The sequence below is a fragment of the Dermacentor albipictus genome, chromosome 2 (genome assembly GCF_038994185.2).
Source record: "Dermacentor albipictus isolate Rhodes 1998 colony chromosome 2, USDA_Dalb.pri_finalv2, whole genome shotgun sequence".
Classification (NCBI taxonomy): domain Eukaryota; kingdom Metazoa; phylum Arthropoda; class Arachnida; order Ixodida; family Ixodidae; genus Dermacentor; species Dermacentor albipictus.
In genome coordinates this window covers 63526127-63546057 of record NC_091822.1, presented here as the reverse complement: position 1 = coordinate 63546057, position 19931 = coordinate 63526127, and the positions used below count along the sequence as shown (strand labels likewise).

At 43.7% G+C, this 19931-nt stretch overlaps 1 protein-coding gene across 2 annotated transcripts in view; it reads left to right on the top strand.

The window, feature by feature from the left end:
• LOC135909021 (uncharacterized) overlaps positions 1-19931 on the top strand; it is an 85373-nt gene that overhangs the window by 43638 nt on the left and 21804 nt on the right. The gene's annotated exons all lie outside the window — the stretch shown is intronic.

Here is a 19931-nt window from a genome sequence, read left to right as displayed (position 1 = left end):
ATAGTTGTCGAAATCACGTGCAACTGAGAGACGTCACTGCACGGCTGACTAGCGTTGCGCTTCCAGTCAGTCTCCAGCTGGGAGAGCGTGGCACCCGCGAGGAGAAGGGTAAGCTGCGTTTGGTTTGAAATTACAGCTCTTTATGCGGCGCGTAGCGAAGGAATACATAGCAAACACGACCGTTAGTGCGTATTGCATTCACTGCGCTTGTCAGCTCAAAATGGCCAAACCTGATGAGGGGCCCTTTATGGACCTCTGACTCTTTCTCCGAATAATTGCTTTCGCATAACTTCCTAGCAACAGCAATTCTCTAAGTTTCTTTACTTATGCCCCATAATTTTACGCATACTCTGCGTTTTCGCCATCTCGTCCCAATTGACGACGATCAACAGATTGACCGAGTTGCTTACAGCACAGTTTAAGGCAGATGCTAGGTTAGAATCGATGTGCATGTCTGCAGCATGACAACAATCAGTGATCAGATACGTGTATATTCCCTCACGTGGTTTAACCTTCCACTGCTTCCGAAGCTTCTTGTCGTACTGCATAGTTACTCTTAAGAGGAGCACTTTGCTTGGCGAACCTCCGCCGTACATTTCTGTTGCGCTAATATGCTGCGCAGTAATGAAAGGGTGTTCGATGATTTGACAACTGTCTTTTGTAGCTATTTAACGCATTCCTGCTAAATTTTGTTTCTAAGCTATACTTTAAGCAAGCAAGTCGTATTTTCCACTCTCCGTATATGCTATAACTGCGTGTACTTTATTAGGGAAGGGATAGTTAATTCGTAGATGGGTGGCCGAAGAAATGTTCGGAAGTGAATGTGAGCCAATACACTTCTGGTGAAAGCCAGAGGCTATGTCTAGCACCCCACAAAGCAGACACATTGCGGCTGTTCTCATGATGGTAACTGTACATATAATTGGCCCCGAAATTTGCGCGATGTTTGGCATCAACTTCTGGGCAACGGAAGTCCATCGAGACTTCTGGTCGCACTAATATTGTGATCGTTGTCATGCGGATTAGTTATTCCTGCACGAAAAGATTTCCTTTCATCAAGCTTCGTACAATAAAGGTAATCTGTCGGTACACATCATGCATCTCGGAAAATTTATTAACTACGTTTAACGCCTATAAGTGCAGAAATGTATGGCTGACATCCTCTCGCGTGTGACGGCAGTGCAGGGGGCCCTGTAGTGCTCCTGCGGTTCCCCGATGTCGGCGCGGAGATTTAGGTTGAAGACACCCTTTAAACTGCTGCACACCGCCTATTTCTTGGTATAGAAAGCAGAAATGTTTTCGAGATCAAGTTTCACGGCAACTGACTCATCAGTTATTAGAATGTCGTGGCAAATCATGCAGTCCTCAGCAAATAACTTTATTGGGTAAGAAACGCTATTAGGTAATCGTTAAGTAGATAAAGGATACCAGGGGTCCCGAAATCGAACATTGTAGAACACTACATGATAGGCGAGACAAAGGTGAATTGGAAGTGTTAGCGGAACAAGTTGCATGCGGTTAGACAAGAGACTTACGATGGATTTTACCATGTTTTCTAGAAAAAAAATGCTTAGCTGTAAAAAAATGTGTTTGACAAATAGAGTCGACTGCTTTGGCAAGATCGATTAATATCCTATCAGTGAAGGCTGTGTGGAGAATAGCTGAAGACAAATCATTTGTAAATGTGAGCAGACGAGTTCCACAGCAGTGATATTTTTCTCTAAAGCCGTATTGATCAGAGCAGCACAACGACTTGATTTCTAAGAAACCTAAATCGTTGTGTGCAAGGTATACTCCATTGTCGAACACATTAGTTCTCAAGGAAAACTGGTAAACATCGAGTTTTACGGCTTTCTAGCGCTTTCGAGCGCGTGCACAAGGAATCTTCTTAAAAAGCAGCATTTGATCCACGCATATGATTTAACATCGCCATTCGCAGCTCGAACTAAATTCTCGACCACTAGAATCCGCGCACAGACCTAGCTAACGTATGTTCCGCTGCAGGATCTGAGATTACAGCGTGTGCTGCAACGTTGCATCGTAGTTCTCAAATTGTCGTAATGCCGCCGCGCACATCCGTGTTCGAAAATGTTAGAATGGCAGAATTTTTTTTATTAAATGCGTACAAACTCATTCTCCCTGGCAGCGCCGTGTAGCCATTGCCAGAGCTATTGGAAGAGCGATATTCTTTTCTTTTCGAATGGGATAGTCTCCGGTCATTCTAAAAAAAACATTTTCTTTTAGACATTAATGCAATTTAAGCTGCACGTTACTTTAACGTTTGAGTGTTTGCTGTTTTGCGACTTCACGTGGCAGACGTTTGAAGTGGTCGCAGCCAGAAAAATTTTTGCCAATAGCCCTCGGATAATGGTGAAACAGACACACAATTAGAAATGACTTTTTTCTTGTGCTAAACCTAATCATGCATCAATAATTGGGACGCTCATATCAGCTGCAAGTTCTTGCTATTTTCATGGCGTTGGGTGAGAGACAGGCGAAATAGGTGCGCCTTGAAATTTTTTCATCAGTTGCGCAGGGCTAATTTCAGGAATGGCAAAGAAACGCATTGGAATAGCTTTACCACATAGCAGCCGCTGTTTACAGGGCTGAATCTACCCTTACAGCCACTCTGTTGCTCTGTTGGATTTTTTTCGACCCAAAAAAAGGCTGCCATTCCTTGTGCAAGTGTGGGCGCAAGAAATATGTGCCAGGAATAATCTCACTTTATCTGACTGTGCCATATGTTTGCAAGGCTGTTTATGTTAAGTGCTGCTATGTGAACTTGCACATACCAGCACTTACATGCTCACCAACAATTGATGAGCATTTCATTGTCTTAGCGCTTTTACATAAAGGAAAGACCACAAATTTTCGCATAACAGGCACAACAACCTGCGTTCATATCAGTCTCGTTCAGAACGAAGCAGGTGGCCTAGTCGGCGCTTACTGTCGCTTGTTATTATATTCAACGTTTTGAACGTAACGAATTCAAATTTTTTTCTCTAATATTCTTGAATGCGACGATGCTGCGCCGCCATGTGTTTCTCTTCCTGCATCGCCGAACATCTGTATTTTAGTGCGCATGCAAGCAGAGAGGAATGTAATGGAACGATTAAAAACAAAGGAAAGACAAAAATATGGCCTCTAATTCTGTATGTCTAGCCATATGCGATGGGGCTCAAGCCGTGTATCGCGTTGAACAGCTTTCACGCCGCACTCGGTTATTGGCATTTGAAAAATATCAACTAGATAGAAGTACACCACACATGCATCGCTAAATATCGCAGTTTCAAGACAACCAGGCAGTCTTCGATGTGCGCTTATTTCTGATAACCAATGCCTTTGTCTGTTATGTACTTACAACAATGAAATAAAAATAAACCTACAGTATGATACAATGTACATACGTTTTTCTATACAAACTGGGGCTCATACTTTATTTATCCTTCTTCGCAAGACCCAACGTTAAATTTTCATACACTGAGGTCAATTCTCCAGAATTCTCATTCAAAACACACGAAACGTAATGCACCGCCTATAATAGCGTTCTTGATAAGCTGGAGGATAGCTTAAGTTCATGATAGGTAAGACACCTATTAGCAAAAAATAATTATTATAATATTATTTCTATCTCACTAAGCGTATTACGGTTTTCCTTAGACACAAACGTACTTTGTATGGGCATGAATTCAGGTGTACAAGGTGTCCTAGTTTTTCTTTTGGCCTCGTGGTTCCTGATCCGATCTCAAGATAACTTTGACTATATAAAGCAATTTTTCTTTTTAAATTCAAATGTTTAATGTGAATCTAGAGCTAAAGCCCATGCCATATTCAGCATTTTTATCTACGTTTCATGTTTCAGGTGAAAATTAGCATTGTTCGAAATTATTCGAAGTGAACCCGTTCTAGGACCTATAACGTGCAAAAAGAAAAGGACTTTTTCACGGTTACAAGAAGTCACGGTACTTAGCAGGTCTGTGCCACTTATAGTTTGAAAACCATTCAACATTCCTGCTGCGCTATTGCTGTTTTCATCCCTTCTGCATATTACGTGATACGGGAAGGAAACAAGGGGCGAAGTGCAAGAGAAGCGCCGATATCATATTATATAAGAGATAGGCAGACTGCAACAAAAAAGCTTCAAGAAAACATTTTTTTTTGCGTCATGTCTCAATTCCTGTGTAGCCCGGATAAGAATATAAAGCGCCTACAGGCGAAGTACCTTCTCCCAAATCCGTTTACCCAATCAATTAGAGCATTGGCTGAGCCAAAACTGTATCGCTGGTCGTTGAAACAAAGAATGTCATTGATTTAAAAAACTTCGTGATCTTGACTACTGAAATACATTCTGCAGAGTAACGGATTCAATAAATTTCTTCAACTTTGAGCGAACGCCTTATTTTAGCAACCGTAGATTCGTAAGGTTATAGAGTTCTTCAGAGTGGACACTATTTTTGTGTAAAACGTTGCCTAGAAGAAAAATGATAAAAGATCACCATTCCGAAACAAGAAATTACAGAAAGTACAACAGGTATGCGCATGTCACACGGGCAAACTAAAGTGCATTTTGAGCAAGAGAGAGATGCAAATGAGAGAAAGGCAGGGAGGTTAACCAGAGTTAAAACCTCCCATTTGCTACCCTGCACTAGGGGAAGGGAAAGGGGAAGCAAAGACGGGAAAAGAGCGTGACAGAAATAAAAGCGTGAAAAAAATGAAAAGGAACGGAATGGGATCCTTATTGTCTTTATATAGGCTTCTGCCATGTAAAAAGGTCAACAAAACCTTGACCGACTTTTAGCGCGACGACAGTTCGTGTCGGCGTTCCAAGACGGACTGTTCTGAAAGTGGCCTATCGTCAAGGCGTGCCAACGCGGTCGCTAGTGACGGCCAGTACGCGCTGTATCGAGGACAGTGGCAAAGCGAATGTTCTATGGTCTTCTCGCCGCCGCAGTGACTGCAAGCCGCGCTGTCGTCCATAACGACTCGGAAGGCGAAAGGGCTTGTGTAAGCTTGGTGTGTTCCATAAAGTTCTGATGGCTTCATTTGCAAGCACACGAATTTTCATTGCAGCCTATGTTCTCTAGAATGGAATGGAGTCTTGCAGGCCCTCCTCATATGCCGATCATGCTGCTGCGTCGGAATGATCATTGCCCATTATACCTAAGTGGCTTGCAGTCCACTGTAACATGATGTCGTGTCCTTGGTCGACGAGGAGGTGAAGCAGCAGTATGATTTCTAGAACTAGTTACTCGTGGGGACCGCGGCGTACAGCAGAAATCAACAATGAAGAGCAGCCTCGGAGTCACTGAACACGCTCCATTTCTTGGGTAGTTCAGAAATTACACGAAGTGCACAAGGAATAGCAGTGAGCTCCGCGGCAGTCAATGTAGTCTAGTGAGCCTTGAGACGCGTCTGATCGAGGATTTCCTACTGTCGTTACAGTGTGCAGTCGACGCATCATGTTCAACTTATCAGCAGCCCGGAACTCCACTACGCCACATGCTGCACGTGTGCACATTGGATTTCCAGCGTACCAATGCCTGCCCTACCTACCAATCTTGCTGCCGGTATCTGCTTACTGAAGACAGCCACGCCACAACAACGGAAGTGGAAGGCGCCACCGTCGTCTATAAATATGGGCGTCGCTGCAATGACCTCCTCATTTGGCAGCAATAGTGCCGGCGGGCGGACACGCGTCTAATCTAGGATTTTCTACGCTCGGTACAGGTTGGTGCGTGCCGTCCCTGTTTTAGTTAGCCGCCTAAGCATAGTCGGCCACTGATGCTGCTTATTGTTCAAGTTTCTTGTCGATATTGTTCACTTGTTGCCGCATCACTTGAACCAACTACCCGCCAGTTCGTCCGACAGAATGCCTAACTCTGTGACGAATGTGATGTGTCTAATAAGGTAAATGATGACTAACTGCTTTGCTGCGAAGGCTCGGGGCATTTTCACATCAGTCATAATTGTTCGGGAGTAACCAAGAAAAAATTTCGGTCCAATGATGTTGAATTTAAGAAGTCCTGGCGCTGCCATTTGTGCCGCTCTATTAAAGCCAGCTCCATCGTTAGTAAGGTGCAGGATGTTTCAATCGTCACCATGCTCCTGGAAATCAACAAAAAATTCCATGAGCTGCTCCCACTCAAGCAAACTGTTGGTGTAATCGAGGCATCAGTAAAGGTGCTATCGGAGAAGTACGATAATGTCTTCCTGAACATTGTCAAGCATGATGGCGAAATAAAGACGCTCGCTGCCAAAGTGACTAAAATTGAGGCATCTTGCGCTAGCACTGAAGTGCAGGCCTTCGGCGCCACGGTTAACGACCTGGAATATCATAGTTGAAAGCTTAACTTCGAAATTCATGGCATCAAGCAAGACAAAGACGAATCGCTCATGGACAAGCTAAACATCATAGCGTCTAAACTGGAACTTGCTGCCCTAACCGAGGAAACTGTCTCCGCCATCCATAGACTAAGATGAAACACGACACCGAGCATAGTCATTCGTTTTAGTTGCCAGTCAAAAAAGGACAAATGGCTTGCCAAAAAGAAACTACTTCCAGGTATCGTGCCTGATGCATTCATGCTGGAAAATCTGACGACGCAGGATCGAATGCTTCTGAAGACGGCAAAGGAAGGGGCCGGTGTCAATAATTTTAGCTTTGCACGGTACCGTAATGGCAAAGTCTTCGTGTGGAAAGAAGAGGGTCAGATTGCTTGCCTAATAGAGTGCGCGGCTGACATTGATAAGCTGGTCTTTTAGGTCCAAGTAACAACACATATTTTTCTTTCATATCATAATGACATCGTTGTGTGAACCTTATATTTTTCCTTCCAAATTAAAGGCGTTCATTGGACCTGGGCACAATGAATCAGTTCGTTGTATTCGTGTAAACTGTCAGTCGGCGAGAAAGAAGACAGCTGAACTTGACGCCATGTTTAGCGGCCTGGATCTGGAGTTTCATTTTATTATGCTGCCCGAACTATGATTATTTTATTCGATGCAGAAATGCTTAACGTGGCGATGGTGTCTGCATGCTAATGCGAAGCTGCCTCAACGTGAAGTGTGCTGAGGAATTTTCGTATGTCAGTAATGATTATGAAGTGCTGTCAATCATTCCCGTGCGTACCGTTCACAGGGTTTTTTATCGTCCATCAAATGGAAATTCCAATTGCTTTTTGCTCTTCATTCAAAGGCTTCTCGAATACACTTCCGATTTCCAGCACAAAATCATAATCGGCGGTGACTTTAATATAGATCTTTAGTTTAACATTGTCCTGAGGCGTGATTTTGAGCTATTGTTGCACTCTTTTGCCTGCCGTAATGTCATACGCTCTCCTACTGGAGTCGCTTTTGATTCTTCAACGTGCCTGGATTTGTTCATCACGAACTGCGTACAGGCTGATATCAAATCTGGTGTTCTTTCATATCACATCAGCGACCACATGCCAATTCTTTTTAGCTGGAAACGTAAATCGAAAAATAGAAATGAATGTATTCCTATATTTCAAAGCACCACCAGCGATAACGTCGACCGTTTTGGCAAAGAACGGTGTAAAGTTGACTGGAGTTGTGTTTATGATTCTCAGTGAGCTGACAGCACGTATGAGCTGCTCATTGACACCTTTACCATGTGTTAGCAGAAACATTTTCCGTACCGCTCACGAAAGCCTCGCGCTTCCCGAATTCGCAAACCGTGGGTCACGAATGACCTATTTAAAAGAATTCTAGAAAAAATAGGCTTTTTAATCCGTTTAATTATTCCAAAGATCCTGTTGATTTGCAAACCTTTAGGTCCTTTCGTGACCGGCTTACAAAACAGCTACATACGACTCGTGCCTCATATTTTGAAAATAACTTTTTAACATGTCAATGACAGCCGTAAACTCTGGCACAAAGTTAAACCCATTAACAAACAGGGAACCGTGTCACACCCCAGAAGCACAATGACATTACCGGTATGGAAACCAGTAGTGATGCGCTTCACGGTTGTTTTAATGATTATTTCAGCGGTACATGTCACCAACCTGCCAGCCTGAGTGCCTGTAAATTTATAAATGCTCACTGCACGGAATCAATATTTTTGAACCCTACAAATGAACATGAAATAACACTGCTTTTCCGTGGCCTGCGTAACAGTACTGCCTGTGATGCTGATGGCCTGCAAATCAGGCCTGTCAGCTATGTGCTTGATATTAATGTATCTGTTCTTGCTCATAGCTACAATATCTGTCTCTCCCAAGGCCAATTCCGAAAAAGAATGCCGGTGGCAAAGGTACTCCCCATTTTCAAAAAAGGTGATAAAACACATATTTCTAACTACAGACCCATTTCCGTATCCCGAGTTTTTCCAAAGGACAAGAGAAGATTATAGTTTGTAGGTTATCCTGTTTTCTTGACAAGCATAACATATTAACCCCACATCAACACGCTTTCCACAGATTCATGTCGACTGAACTAGCACTGTTTAAGCATAAAAACTAATCCTTGAAAATTTTGAGGTATGTTTATTAACCTTAGGTGTTTTTGTCGACTTATCTAAAGTTTGGCTCGTAAACTAACTTATTATGGCATCCGAGGCATTGCCCTCAGCATATTTTATACTTACTTGAGTCACAGAAAGCAATTTGGGCCTGTAAATGGGTTATCATCCAGTGTCCTTCCTGTTCATGTAGGTGTCCCACAAGGAAGCATCTTGGGCCCTCTTTTGTTCAATATTTTCGTCAACGACTTTATTACCATTGATTCTGGCACAATGTACATTATGTGTGCCGATGACACCACGCTTCTTTTTTCATCCCAATCACGGGATGACCTGGCATTAGTGCTAAAAGTGTGCTTTCTGAAGTACACCAGTGGTTCCTCGAAAACGGTCTAACAGTCAACTCCGCAAAAACCAAAGCCTTGCTCTTTCATCCAATAAATATGAATGTCATGCTGGGAGATATTGTGCTTAACTCCAGTACTAGTGAAGTTGTACAATCTATCAAATATCTGGGTGTGCACTTTGATCATGATGTGACATGGCGCTCTCATCTAGATATCCTCACCGCCAAACTGTCACAAGTGTTGGGTGTTCGCCGTTCCTTTAGGTACCTGCAGCAATCCGTGAAATTGCTGATTTATAACTCACTTTTTTTCAGTCACCTAAATTACTGCTGCCTCGTATGGCGGACAACTTCAGCCACAAATATTCATAAGCTGTTTGTTATCCAGAAGAAATTTCTTTGTGTCCTTTGTAACAAGCAACCTTATTTTCATTCCGCTCCTCTTTTCAGCGCGCTTAGAACCCTTAAATTGGCTGTCGTAATAAACCTGCGCTTGTTATCAACCTACACAAGATATGATAAAAATAGTGGCGCCATCAGCTCTCTCACTAATCTCACAGAACTAGAAACCCCTTACACAACTCGAGCTCCTCAGACTTGGTGTGTTCCTCGACTTCGTACTAATTATGGCCAGCAAATGTTATGCTTACTGGCTGCCCTATATACTCAATGTTCTCACCGGATGCAATATCGATGTGCTCATTTGTTCCGCGAAAAATCTGCGTGAAGTGTTTCTGCGATCTTGACTGTGTACGGTTGTACTTTGTGAATTTCGCCCGTGGTGTTTTTGCTCTTTTTTTTTCTTTTTTACTCCTCTTTTTTCCTTAACACGTTTCCCACCTGCCCTGCTGCTGCCATTGTAAACGGAACCTGGGCCAGTCAAGCTGCTTTCTGTGCAGCTTATTTCCCCTTGTTTTTTCGCCACAACCATGTACCTGCTTGCTTGCGGAAACAAATTAATAAAAAAAATAGTCGAATCTTCACGGTGGAGGTTTTTGCAGGAAAAATCACCAATCCTGCAGACCCATTCATCGTGGTTGAAGCGTCAGCATATAGATGATGATGCATGTTGTATGTCGCGTACAGCAAGAGCAGTGAAAGCTGCTTGAGTGCTGGAGACGAAAGTTGGGCTTTTTTGTATTCGTGGTACCATTAGTCGAACTTTTGCTTGAGCCAAGCACCATGAGGGCAAGGGAAATCTCGCTGGAGCTGTGTAACCAGATGGAAGGAATGCACAATAGGGCAGGACTGTTTCACAAAAGGAGGCACGTGGTTGATCCTCTGGCAGTGAGATCTTGAGCAAGTTCACTACCCGCTAGTTTCATTCGCACACTCCCACACGGGAACGCTTAGTGGCACTTGCAGAGCCCACTCGTCGGTGAGTGTGTTCGGCCAAGACACATCGTGGTGACGAAGTGTGTAGCCTTATAAGCAATGAGTGAAAATTGGGTACTCTAATAATCAAAGCAGAGTCAACAGTAATTTTTAATAACCCTTTTTAGTTGCTTAGGTTACAAGGTAATAAAATGTGTCAAAATTAAACAAGAAACACCTCTTGCTCTCGGGTTGTTTGCGGCCGCACCGGTTAATGGCCGCCCAGTTCTGTGGTAGAACGCGTCGCTTGGACTGGTACTGGTCAAGACGTGTTGTCTTGTCGTGCCTCGTGATGAATATTCTTGTTATTGAAGTTGCACTAAATTACTTCGCTAGCACTATGTTGACTGTGAGTGCTGTATCGAATAATAACAAACTGTTTTTGTGCACGCATTCTTATGTTAGCAATTGTATGCTGAGGCTTCTGACTCCAGATTGTTATCGCTACCAATTTGAATTAACACTTTTCTTTCTCGTGCAGCAGCGTGCTGCAAGAACGACACTCAACGCGCAAAAGTGCGCTTGCTCAAAGAGCAATTAAGTTTGCCCGCATGACAGGAGCACAATGCACCACGTCAGGCTAATACAGCAGTGCGCTATTTTACTGCGGGGCAACATCTGGCGGCTGCTCGTTACAAATAACGTTCAAATCCATGTAGTGATGAAGCAAAAACCTTGTTCCTTATGGTGTATGCAATGGACTACATGTGAACAATACAAGAAAAAAAAGAAGAGGGGCTTCCCGTCAGAGTATAACCACTATTATGTTCAATGCAACATGCGTAAGAAATGTACTTCTACGCCACAAGACGCCGACAGGATGTAACACAACTGTAGCGAGAAATAACAGTATGGATATGCGGCAAAAAGGCACGGTATGTTCACGCCGAGTGGATATGCTGTCAAGACGCTATTTCCGAACGTCGAACGTCATTAGAAACAAAAAATTGCATGCTATTACAGACAGAATTGACTATTTGGCGCTTGTATTCTACGAAACAGCGCAGGACAGCAAATTACAGAAAGAACGCGAGGAATAAATCACGTAATGCTGATGCAGCTGTGTGATTTTTTGATACTGGATAACGTTTGGCGGTTGTTCGTTACAGGTGACATTGAAGCTCAATTAGTGATTAACAAAATGCCCTGTTCCTTATGGCGTACAAGCCCACGCCGCGATGGCCGCAATTCGATACGGGCGAGATTACAAAAGAAAGGTCATGTACCGTGCATTGCGTGTACGTTAAGGAACCGCACGTGGTCAAAACTAATCCCTAGTCCCTCGTTTCGATGTCCCTTACATTCGTGGTTTGGTTTTCACATATAATATCACCGACTTTTGAATACGTTGGCCGCTAGATTCATTCAACGCTAAAGTCCTACCGTAAACAGTAATAGCGGGATGAATTCTGTCGCAATAATAAAATGAGCGGCCGAACCTATGTTACGATGAATGTAGACATTAATGCGATTAGAATGTGGCAAACCAGCGACATAACGTATTTCCAATAGAGAGACGATTGGCATTTCAGGCGTGTGCGTAACTGGGTTACCTCACTCGCACTTGCCTCCAGACATGCTGGCTCATTGAGCAGTGACCGCCTTTCCTCGCCCCTGCCCCGGAAGTCCACTCGCGGTGCTTGTTTGGATATCCATTGAAATGGTTTCTCTGAATACATAAATCGCGTGTTCAAGCACCAGATAAATCATGAGTGATTTCAATGCGTCGAAATTCTGAGGGTACTTCACGCACTTTCCGGTGGCTATATATCTATTGATTTATGTGTCTTCCTTGGTTTGTGTCTAACCATTTTGCCGCTTACTTCTGTTTCTGGATAGCCAGTGATCGAATGGGTAGCTCATCGGGGAAAATTGTCGCTAACTTGGCTCAATGAGTATGGATCACTGAGTGTCCGGCATAAAGAAGGGAAAATTTTAAGCGTTCAGATGTGCTGTTTCACGGACCTCCGGAGCAGACACCGACGTAGTTTCTCGGAAATCACCTTTGATGCAAGATATGCACTGCTATTGGAAGTGAAATGCTGCATGAACTTTCTCTCATTCTACCATGTTATAAATTTTCGCGTGATCCATTTTTAACGCATAAAAGTAATTGCAGTGCCGTGAAAGCATTGTTAAAATGTTCGCCGTCTCGTCGTCCGATAACACTCGAGAAAAATTTGAATGCTGTGGTTGCAATTTATTCCGAGTTGCTCATTTGCTAACAGCAAATTTCTGTGCAGTGTGTTGCAATACATCAAGCTTTGCTGTTGCAGGACATATACTGCTTTTGTTACCCATAATAGATTTGAATAAAACTCAGTTTTATGTCATACGCATGAGTACAAAAGAACAATGCATGAAAACGAAGAGGTCACTGCCGTCAGAATACAACCACTGTTATGGCATGGTGCAAAGTAATACGCGTACGTAATGTAGTTCGACGCCACCACACTCCGACAGGATGCCACAAAAATGTCGCGACAAACAGTATGAACATGCGGCAATAAAGGCATGCTTTGTTTACGGTGACTTGGGCTTCCGTCACGAAGTTCTTTCAGGTCATATTTAGAAAAGGTACTTACTAGAGCGAGGCGAATAAGCTGTTTTCAGAGACAGAAAGAACTATTCAGTTTTATGTTCTACGAAACGGCGCGGGACAACAAATTACAAAAAGAACTTGAGGTATACATCAAGCCATGCTGATACAGCAGTGTGCTATATTGTGACGGGACATCTGCCGGGTGTTCGTTACAGATAAGCTTCAAATTCATTTTGTGATGACGCAAACACTTTGTACCGTATGGTGTACACGTGGCTACCACGTGGCCCTTATTTCATATTGAAGGTCGGCCCACACTGCACGAAGGCGAACTCTTTCCTAATTATGACATAGTGTTTGTGGAAAAAAAAAAGAATATAGTTTATTGAACGCACGGCAAGAATTGAATTCACCAAAGGCAGACCGGCAATGTACATCGTAGCCTGTCAGTGTGGCGGCAGACGACCAAAGTGGTAGCGCGTTCCTTCGAGTGCTAATATATCGAAAGGCTTGAGGGTGACCACTTCAGCTGCGATTCCATTTAGTGCGACAAGTTTTACTTCTTCGTCCGCCCGAACATTGTGTAGGAGGAGGAGGAGGAAGTAAACTTTATTGCCCTAGAAAGAGTAATTAAGCGGTCGGGCCGGATGTCTTCATCTTCTAATGGTTGATGCCGATCTCCGGCCTGCATGGTTAGCGCCTCTATTCCAGGGCACCACTGAGCGTGGCTGCTCGTCGGGCATGATCCACCTCCCTCCGTTGGAGGCTAGGGTCGCCGCTGGAGAGCACGCTCTCCCACTGCTCCGCACTCGGATTTTCTATTTTGTGGAATGCCTTATTCGTATTGCACTCCCATGCGATGTGATAAAGTGTGGGTATTGCGCCAAACCACGGGCATGTGTGTAAAGCTATAGCAAGCCTGCTGATAATCTTTTAGCAGTACACGACGACGAGAAAAAGCGATGACAACGGCGGAATTCGGTCTACGCCACCACAACAAAAACTAGTCTTACAACGACTAGGCAGCTTATTGACGACGACGGCCGCACGGTGAAGAAGACACCACAAAGGTGGCATCGCGCTGACATAAATGTAATCGTAGTAAAGCCTTGCCTATCGTGTCAGTATGATGTACTAAAAAAACAAGACATGGTTCACCCCACAGTGATGAAGGCCGCATTGCAACGGAACGAATGGCCGGACAGAGCAAAACCTGTTTAGAGCCTTTATTCGCTATTGCAGTTCAGGATATGAAACTGACAGTAGTGTATTTCTAGGTAGTTTTTCCCGCCTCATTGACACTATCTTCCAGTAAATATCTTACTAAAGCCCAACCACATTCGCTTCCGTATCACTGCTCTTTCTTTCAAATTTCTGAGAAACGCTAGGCACACTCCTTACATTGCATTATATCCACACGTGCCACAATACCTAACACGGTCCTCATTATTGTCGAAGTAAGCTATTTCTTGTACACGTACAAATCACGGAGCATTTTACTTAAGATACACTTCAACTATTATTTGCACAACTTTTCTTGCTGACATTACTTAATTATCAGTGATTGGATATTTTTTTTACCCATTACCTCAATATTTCTTTTACATTTTGAGAATTCAATAAAGAGGTATGCAACAGTGTTTTTCATGTACGCTTGACTAAAAATTTAGATAATGTGACGTGTTTCTATTCTTTGGGACTATTTGTGTTTTTTTGTTACACACACCGGCTGTGCAGGCCACTATTGTTATCTCTCAATCATATTCTGCATGCGTTATGTTTGCCTAAGTGTTGTTTGATACCGAAGTGTATACTCAGCCCGAGGTCGCGGGATCCAATCCAGGCCACGGCGCCCGCATTTTGGTGGGGACCAAATACGATAACACCTGTGTAGGTGTAAAATAAAGAACTCCATGGCGTTAAAATTAGTCCAGTGTTTTCCACTACGGCGTGCCGCATAATCAGATCGTGGTTTTGGCACGTAAAACCCCATGATTCTAAATTTTGAAATGTTAATGTGTATGCACGTCCTTACGCGATATTGTGAAGTGTATTTACGCAACGCCTTGTAACAGGGACACCCGCAACAACTCACTTTCTGTTCTCGGGTGCCAGCTGTGTAATCGATTTGTGTTGTATACTGTTCGGTCATGAATAATAATGTGTTCTGTTCTGATTTAATGAGCTGATGCTCCACCGAGCGGAGAAATTGAACACCGTTTTCCTGCTTCATATAGAGCACATACGTTATGCCGATTTCGATGAAGAATGAGGCAAAGTATTATTGCTCTTAAATACAAAAAATTGCACATAGAAGAAGTAGGAGATTGAATATTTTGTCTTTATAATAATTTCTCTCCACTTTTGGGCTTACTCCGTGTTTAAATGCTACGCCTACGGCTACGATTACGTTCACTCCTAAGATTATCGTTTTCGTCGACGGTAGTATGGAGCTCGGACTGGGTTTGCTCTGTTTTTCCTTGCCGTTACACCGACGACGACCACGGTCGTAGACATCATCGTAAAATTATCATCCATATCGTGTCATCAGGCCACCACTTCATTGACCGATGCACCATATAGAGCGAAGAAAAATAAGAACTTCCCATCACCCCCATTGCATTGCTACAGGATGCAGGAAATTGCATCTGTAGCAGCTCAGACCGTGTGGCGCAAGCACTAGGGGATAACCTTTCTGCTGTTAACTCGGGCTTATCGGTTGATATTGAAGAGCTGTTCTATTCCCTTCCCCACGAAGACCTGTTCTGCGCAGTCCGGAACTGTATTGAACGATCGGGTGCTGTGTCTTTCCAGAATGCGTGTGGTATTTCTGTGGAAGGTTTTCTAGAGTTGCTTAAGGCATATCTTTCTTCAACCATTGTGAGTTTTCAGGATAAATTTTATGTGCAAAAACGCGGCATTTGTATCGGGTCGTGTGTAGCCCCTGTTTTGTCTGAGATCCTTTTAGCCGACCTTGACCGCCCGCTATCGCGGGTACTTTCTGACGACCGCATCGTTCGTGTGTTCCGATACGTTGATGATTTTTTAATTCTTTTAAATTTAGACCACAATGATAACTTGACACAGGTGGCATCGGAGGTTTTAGCATCCTTTAAGTCTGCTTTTGCCAGTTTTAATTTTACTATTGAACTTCCTGAAAACTCTTGCTTGCAATTCCTAGACTTAAAATTATTTTTTAACGATCCTGACCACCTCTGCTGGGCGTACATGCCTAGGTCGAAAAAAGCACTTCTACCCTTCAACTCGAGCCATTCGAAGCTGGTCAAGAGGGGGATTGCGTCAACGTGCCTCAGGGCTTCGTTAGTGAAGTCCTGCCCACATAAGGTTCAGTCTAGTTTTGATGCCCAAGCTGATCGCCTTCGGTCAGCCGGTTTTCCATTGGCCCTTCTTCGGGCTGTTGCCGAGTCCCTGCTGAAGTCCTTCCGACCAAGTTCAAAGCCTCGTGGGGTGGATCCACAGGAGAGGAGGAAGTATGAAGTTATGCCCTATGTCCACAGGGTCTCGCACGGCCTGAAGAGGGTCGCGGGTAAATTCGGCATACAGGTTCTCTTTTCGGCACCTTGTAAGCTGTCCAGTCTGTGCAATTTAGTTAGACCTGATAGGAAAAAGAAAATCGAGTGCAGCACTAACCACAGGAACAAGTTTGTGCCCTGTAGTGCGAATGTTATCTATGAGATTCCGCTGAGTCGTGGCAACGTGTACGTTGGACAAACAGGCCGCTGCATTAATATTAGATTATTAGAACATGCCAATTCCCTAGATGATTCTAGAGGACAGCATCTTCCTAAGCATTGCAAGACCTGCAGGCATGACGGCAATGTACCCCACTTTTCGGCGGGACTAAGATTGTCGGACGCGCAAGGGATAAGAAAGAGCGTGAAGTAATCGAAGCTTTAGAAATCGCGAGATTAGGGCCAGATAAATGTGTTAGTGAGGCTTCCATACATTTGTACCGCAAGGAGTTGGCGTTTCTGGGCTCGACTACATGATAGCGGCATTGGTCTTTGCGATTGGTGCGCATACGTTCTGTTGCTGGTAGGAAATAGGTGTTGGAGCATTAAACCAGTTGTTAGTCTGCGCCTGTGTCGTGTGGTTCTTTCTCTGTCTTGTCCTTTTTTTGCGCAGTTTTTCTTTGTTCCCATAATGTCATACCAACTAGCCCCTCACCGTACGCTTCTAGAATTACATTGGCACAGGTTCTCGAGGGTGATTGCCAATCACAAATTATATTCGCCTTGCCATGACATTGAACGCTACATGACTCTTCCTCTATATTACTCTTCAAAATAACTCTGGTATTTGAAATAATAGTATTGAATTATTATGCTGTATTTGAATTAGCATTGATATTATGGTTTACATTGCAAAAAAGGTGGGCTAAGAGTACGCTTAACTTTTTTTATAGGTACGTTAGACATATCCTGCAGTTTACTTTTCATAGGAGTACATCCAACATGAGTAATTTGTTACGGCATATGTCATGTTAGGGCACGTCGGACATATCAACGGCGAAGAGCGAAATTCGCAGTTTTCTCTCGCCAACATTCCTGCTACCTGTGTGGCACTATATAGCAGCCTTAGTCATTGCACAGCAGCGTGCTCATCACTGATGCAACTGCCATATCTGCTCCCGTGGCATCTATGCGCACTTTCACAGAAAGGAAAAGTGCATTTTATTCGCTGCCTCTTGAAGCGGTAATGTAAGAACCTGCGCTACTCTCCAATTGAGCAAGTACACGTTTACGCTCGGCCACCGATCCGCTTGAGCGGTTTGTGCCAATTCATCAGTGCTGCCGCTTTTGTTCGCATGTGTCCCAATTACGAGCATGTACAAATCGAAACAGCGAATGAAAAATCAGGAAAAGCGTCAAATAGCCTGAAGCAGCGACCACAACCATTCACCCACTGGTTAACTCCGCTGAGGGTTCTTCAAGTCGCTGTCAGTTTTTCGTTCGCAAACAGGCGAGCGGCATCCTTGTTGTACACAAGTACTTCCTTCTTAACGTATATTCTGAAAGCTGTATTCTAATGGTATCCCCATGGAGAACTCTAATCATGCCCATGATGATGATGATGATGATGAAATTGTTTTTCTTAGGGGATGCCTGATAAAAACTTGGAAATTCGTAGCTCGTGTACCCGGCGTCCTATGATGCGTCGTGCATCTGCATCCGTCTGAAAGCATACTAGGCTGTGTCCGTACACACAGGCTGTTTCGTGTATTTAAAGCAGTGACTGCTGTCCACGTGAGAGTTCATTTGCAGTAACTCACTCCTATGGCATTCAGTGCCACTGCAGCTAAGTGCTCGCTTTGCAAACAGACAAGAGACCGTAAAGTAAACACGAATTAGCCTTCATAAACCCCGAAATCGTCAAAAACCTGGCAGCAACAAACTTAACACTTTGCTTGTAGGGCTTAATATCGTTACAAGCCACTCCTTGGACTAACGAAGAAGAAGATCACCGGGACGTTGCACGTGCTCAGCCATCCGGGCCATCTCCTTAAATAGTGGGTTTATAAATCCTGTTTTGCGTTTCACCTATTCGATGGCACGTAGAGAAAATAACAGCAACTTCTCTATTCTTGGCCTGGCCTGAAAATTTACTATTACCACTCTAGAATACCCCAGTTTGGTTCCATACCAGCTGAGTACATTTTTAAGTAGTTTTTTTTTCTGTATACCTCTGCCTGACGTGTCAAAAGCGTTTTTCGTCATTTGCATCTTAAAACGGGAATCTGACAGGAAGCAGTGTGTCCTCACTGCTGTTCGACAAACATTTCCCCCAAAGTATGTGTTTAGGTAAGTTTATTGCGCTGCTCTTAGATGTGCTAATAGCTCATGTAAAAGTTGCGCATTAAATGTGCGTAAATGCATGACCACACGGTCTAATACATGTGGCTGGTGAATGTTACTGAGGACGCACTGTTTGCTGTGATCTTACCGTTGTTGGGTCTATGTGGCAAAAAGGTTTTAGCTGCATCACACAAGGTGTCGTGTACCAAAACAAAGGAAATAAAGAAAGAAAGAGCACGTTGAAAAATTAGGTGCTTCGTATCACATCCGGGTACTCTAACGTAGCTACCACAGATTCTGACCCAACGCCACTAAGGTAGTGCGCTCACGGAGTTCTGTACTTGAAAATCTAGCAACTGATAGACATTTCTGCCACTTGATCTTTTGTTGATATTTACGACTCTGAAGTATCATTTTTTGACAGATTATGTACGCCTTACTACAAGCGCTTATCTCTTATTTAACGCCTACAGCAGCTTCTAAATACGTAATTCATTAGAAAAGCGAGCCGTAAGCCACGCTGGCACTGATTGCCATCGAAATCAGGCATAGCACGTAGATTATCCCTCCTGTTAGCGATGAACATGTGATGACGGCGAGGTATTCGTGTATGATGGACATCTCTGTAGGTATTCTGACCGGTGTACTGTGAAAGCAGTTTGACGCTTTGCAGTTCAGTTTTACGTATGAATCCGACTTTGATACTTCACCCATGTAAGTTGGACGTAACTTTAGAATGGCGACAAGAAAAAAGCAGCGGAGACAAGGAAAACGTAGGAAGGACCCGAGCAGTGTATTTCAAATGAAGGTTATTGGGAACACATGCAAGATAGGCTAAATTATAGTTAAGGGAACTGAGCCACGCTCTGTTTCCATAATGGTTCGACACACTACATTTTGCTACCAGTGCGCGAGCTAAGGCGTTGGAAAAAGTTGACAGTCGCTTGAGCGTACGCTAGAGACAATCAAGGCGAAAGCCTGCACGATCATGAGACGTTCATTAAACTATTTTCAGATTCTCATTTGAAGGCATTGTTACTTGCTATTACTTGTTTTGTCTTTACTTATTCTCATTTTCGGTCACCTCGACACAGCCACTGGTTCTGCGCGGTTAATGACGCGTCAGAACGGTCATGGGAAGTACGTGAAGACGATTAAGGCACATACGGAGGTTCACTGAATGACCACCTTTTCTTTAAATTAACACACTAATCGACGAGGGCTGATACATCGGCTTGTATACGTGGCACCGTCTAGTTTCTTGCAGTGCAGGCAGAATGAGAGGCACGCGGAAAGGCAAATTCAACAAACAGCGCTAACGTTCAGCAACAGATTTATTTGGAGGTCCCGCTGGCGAACTCAGATTTTCAA